Source organism: Nicotiana attenuata, unplaced genomic scaffold, assembly GCF_001879085.1.
Source record: "Nicotiana attenuata strain UT unplaced genomic scaffold, NIATTr2, whole genome shotgun sequence".
Classification (NCBI taxonomy): domain Eukaryota; kingdom Viridiplantae; phylum Streptophyta; class Magnoliopsida; order Solanales; family Solanaceae; genus Nicotiana; species Nicotiana attenuata.
The window spans coordinates 141981-147259 of NW_017670933.1; positions in this window are offsets into that span (position 1 = coordinate 141981).

Sequence of the window (5279 nt, forward strand, 5' to 3'; positions counted from 1 at the left end):
CAATGTATGAAGATTTGAAGAAGTCAAAGTCTAATAGGAAATTCGAGGGTAAATTCAAGGGTTCTGAATCGAAAAGTGGGGAAGTAAAAAGGGGGACGGAGTTATTATAGGAGGTGAACAGTCAATGTGTCACTTACACGTGTCCGAAGTCAGAACGATGCGATTGATGGGACGCTTTTGTTGACCTAACAACTCGGTCGTGACGTACGAAGGAAGGACCCGGAGGTCATTATCACTTCCCATCATTTCAATAAATCTACTCTCTGAAAAATGAAGGGACTATCTGTGTACGGGTGAAATCAGCGGTAAAGTCTAGTCCGATCCCCCGATTAGGGAATGGATGGGGAGCACAGAACCAGGAGGTTGCAGTTGAGGTCAAAGGCCTTTCGTATTGAGCCCCGGAGAGAGGGAACGATATATCCGACATCGGACATGGTAAATCGATGCGCTCGAGCCGAGTGCGAGTTCTAGACATCGGGAGACACGGTGAACGATTGTGCATGAAGGACAGAGGGTTGTGATAGCCGCCCTCAAGCGGATATCACCGCGTGAATCTCGCTCGATGTCGATTATGGATCAACAGTTATAGGGAAAGGAAGATTTTTTACCTTTTTTAAACTTATACTAGGGCAGAAATTCTCCTACTATATAAAGGGAAAGTTTTTCTTGTATCTGACACATCGTTACACGCATTCCAAGGAAATAAAAGTTTGTTTTTATTCTCTAAGTTGTTGTTGACAGTTTTACTCATTAGTTCTGTTCTTTATTCGCGACTGTGCCTAAATCGAGGGTGCAATCGAGGACGAGCTCATTATTCAATTCAAGATCTGTCTTGCCCTTAACATTGTGAGTGGTTTGATTGTTTGTTTCATCTTTAATTCGTTTCTCAATTATTATTAATTATTTGTGTTAGGTTAAACTACATATCTTTTAAACCGCGTACAAATTCAATTATTATCCAATTTTGGGGTAAACAATTTTAAAGTTTGTTTGAAAGTTTTAGAACTTATAATATAGTCTACTCCTTAATTGATCATTAATGTACTGTATCTTATGATCAGTTATAAAGTTTACTACGTAGTATATTTTACATACAAATCGAGTTTTTATTCTATTTGATCTCATTTATTTTATTAAGTACTTTTGTTCATTTAGTTTCTTGAAACTATATACATGTTGAATTGTCCTATCTCGGGATGTGATGTTTTTGGTCTCCTTATATGGTCTAGGACAACTTTCACCTCATAAGCTAGCTTTTGATCGAGTTAGGTCTAAGATCTTTTTTCTTCTCAAGATACTAGAGTCAAATTTGATCGAGTTAGGTCTAAGATCTTTTTTCTTCTCAAGATACTAGAGTCAAATTTATCCCAATTCTTGATTCTTCCATGCTCCAGTTTGCATGCCTAGGTATGTTGAATTATCTCACATCGGTGGAATGTGAATTTCTTAGTCTCTTTATATGACTTTGAGCAATCCTTGACTCATATATTACATTTTGAGATTGAGTTTGGTCCAATGTTAATTTTCTTCTCACACATTTCATTTTATCTCATCATCATTTAATAATGTCCTGCTATAATTTTCAATGGTGCGCAAATGTCACTTAATAACTCCAATGATGACAAAGAATTTACTTATATATATAAATACATATACACACATTCTTCACATGGGGCCTAATTTTTTTTATTGGTCAAACAAGTAAAAATTCTTTATGATGATCGTGTATACGATTAAAATAGGGCCTATCCGATTGTACTATTTGATCGAGACCAGGGGACTGGATCGAGGGTTAGCCTCGTAATGGATCACACCAGAACACGAAGACGAGGTATCGAGTCCAAGGATCAAGGTGCCTGTCGAGATCGAGGCCAGCAGCGATCGAGACCAAATATGACAGACTTCGAGCAAGGCGCGATAACGGAAAAGCGAGATATCCGTAACCAGCCGGAGATCATGGCGTAAATCTCGGAACAGATCAAATCAGGGGCGATTATCTAGTTAATCATGGGATTTACTTGCGGAATAGAATTTTACCATAAATAGGATTCCTCTACTATATAAAGGGGATCCCAATCATCTTACAAAATACTTCACATTCACGCAGATCAAAGCAATATAATATTCTCTCTTTAATTTACATTCTCTTGTTCATCAGCTTGTTACATTATTACTGTTCCTGAAAAACTAGCTTGAGGGCTAACCTCTGTTCAAACACTGGTTTGCTTTATCTTATTATCAATTTTCATTACTAATCATTGAATTTATCAATTGGTATTAGGTGATACTAGGTATCCTTAAAACCATATTATAAATTTAATTGTTATCCATTTTTAGGGTAAACGGTATGGCGCCCACCATGGGGCTAAGGATAATAGTGATTCCCTAGTATTAATCCTCATAGCACACACTGCTTTTACGCGTGTTCTTGTGAGCATCTTTGATTTCAGGCTCAACATGTCTAACTCGGAAGCAATACCCACTCACGCCGATGACGGCCTTGGTTTCCATGGAGAAAATGGTAATGTAGCCGCCCCAGGGATCGAAGTTCCTCAAGCTGGCCACGAGGGAGTACCTATCGTAGACCCTATCGATGTCAGTTCGCATATCACCCTAAATGCAAATCCGGGCATTGGCCTTGGAAATAGTGTCCGCAGAGATTTTCGAGCGGCCGATCAGAATACACAGAGCGGTAAAGAAGGCGGAATCAGCCTTCGAGTGATATTCGAAATGCTGCAGACTCAGCAAGCTACAATAGCACAACTCAAAAATCAGAATCGTGCACCAAGCAGAATTAAGCTTGAAACATCACAAGAGGTTGTTCATAGAGTTGAGCCTGTACCAGAGAAATAGAATGCTAATAAATCGGGGACTAACCCCGCCATTATAAAGATGCTTGAAGAGCTCACTAAACGGATAGAATTAGGTGAAAAGAAAATCGAGGCTAATGACAAAAAGGTAGAAACATACAACTCACGAGTAGACCAAATACCGGGGGCACCCCCGATCCTAAAGGGATTTGATTCAAAGAAGTTCGTGTAGAAGCCTTTCCCTCAAAGTGCGGCTCTGAAGCCCATTCCTAAGAAATTCCATATGCCAGACATCCCCCAATAGAATGGGACCACTGATCCTAATGAGCACGTCACTTCGTACACATGCGGAATAAAGGGAAATGACTTAGAAGATGATGAGATTGAATCTATTCTACTGAAGAAATTTGGAGAAACATTATCGAAAGGTGCCATGATACGGTATCATAACTTACCACCCAACTCTATTGATTCGTTTGCTATACTCGCAGATTCTTTTGTGAAAGCCCATGACGGAGCCGTTAAAGTTGCAACAAGGAAATCGGACCTCTTCAAAGTAAGACAAAAGGATAACGAGATGGTTAGGGAACTCGTATCTCGGTTCCAAATGGAACAAATGGATTTGCCTCCACTCACCGACGACTGCACTGTTCAAGCTTTTAACAAGGTCTCAACACTCAGAGTTCCATAGCTTCACAACAGTTAAAGCAAAATTTAATCGAATATCCAGCTACCACTTGGGCCCATGTACATAATCAGTATCAGTCGAAGATTAGGGTCGAAGATAATCAATTGGGAACTCCATTTAGTTCGATTTATCCCAACAGGTCTGTGGATAGAGTTAAAAGATATGTCGATCGGGAACCACGATTAAATAGAGACAAGTACCAGCCATACAGTGGAAATCAAAGAAATAACGGGCTCGGACGCAACCCCGTACGGAATGATAGAGGAAATGATTGGGGACAGATTTCCCGGGGGCTTATGAGCAAACGCGGTTTTGATAGGGATGATGTATCCAAGGAAGCACCTCGACTATCAGAATACAACTGTAGCATCGATGCATCAGGTATTGTATCAACCATCGGTCGGATTAAGGACACTAGATGGCCCAGACCCTTACAGACCGATCCAGCTCAAAGGAACCCAAATCAAATGTGCAAATACCATGGTACCCATGGTCATAGAACTGAAGACTACAGACAACTGAGAGAGGAGGTAGCACGTCTATTCAACGAGGGTCACTTTTGAGAATTCTTAAGCGATCGAGCCAAGAATCACTTCAAAAACAGAGATTCGAACAGGTAGAACAAACAAGAAGAGCCACAACACGTAATTCATATGATCGTTGGTGGGGTCGATATCCCTCAAGGACCGGTTTTCAAACGCACCAAGGTGACAATCACGAGGGAAAAGTGAATCGGGATTACTTACCAGAAGAAACCTTGTCTTTCAACGACCAAGGCGCATAGGGGATCGAACAACCTCACAACGATGCACTGGTAATATCTATCCTTATGAATAAAATTCAAGTTAAACGTGTGTTGGTGGATCCAGGTAGCTCAGCAAATATTATTCGATCAAGAGTCTTAGAGCAACTTGGCCTCCAAGATCAGATCGTGCCCGCAGCTCGGGTACTTAATGGTTTCAATATGGCAAGTGAGACCACCAAAGGAGAGATCATTTGTCCAGCGAATGTAGCCGGGACTTTCCAAGATACAAAGTTCCATGTGATCGAGGGTGACATGAGATACAACGCACTGCTCGGAAGGCCATGGATACATAACATGAGACAGTACCTTCGACACTTCATCAAGTTCTGAAGTTCCCAACTTCGGAAGGAGTCAAAATGGTGTACAGTGAAGAACACGCCGCCAAAGAAATGTTTGCAATCGACGAAGTGATACCGGTATCAGCGTTTTCGTCAACAAAGGGATCGGAGCCAAATGGAAAATAGGAAGTCAAATAGCAACCACAGGTACCGGCCTTGGCTTCGGCGGAGGAGCAGGAGATCTTCGAGGATGAAGAATTTATGATACCTCGAACCTTCATCACCCCCGATGGTTCTGATGCAACAAAGTCAACTGTCGAGGAGCTGGAGCAAATCATATTGATCGAGCATCTTCCCGTTCGAAAGGTATACCTAGGCACGGGGTTAACTCCCGAGCTCAGGAAAAAACTCGTTCAATTCCTTTTAAATAAAATGGATTGTTTTGCTTGGTCCCACCTGGCTATGACAGGAATCCCACCGGATAGCACAACACATCGGTTGAGCCTGGACCCGAAGTTTAGGCCGGTAAAACAAAAGAGAAGGCCCTAGTCCGAGGTAAAACATGCATTCATCAAGGACGAGGTAACTAAGCTTCTCAAAATAGGGTCCATCCGGGATCCCCAAGAAGGGGAACAAACTTAGAATATGCGTAGATTATAAAGATTTAAACAAAGCATGTCCCAAAGATTCTTTTCCTC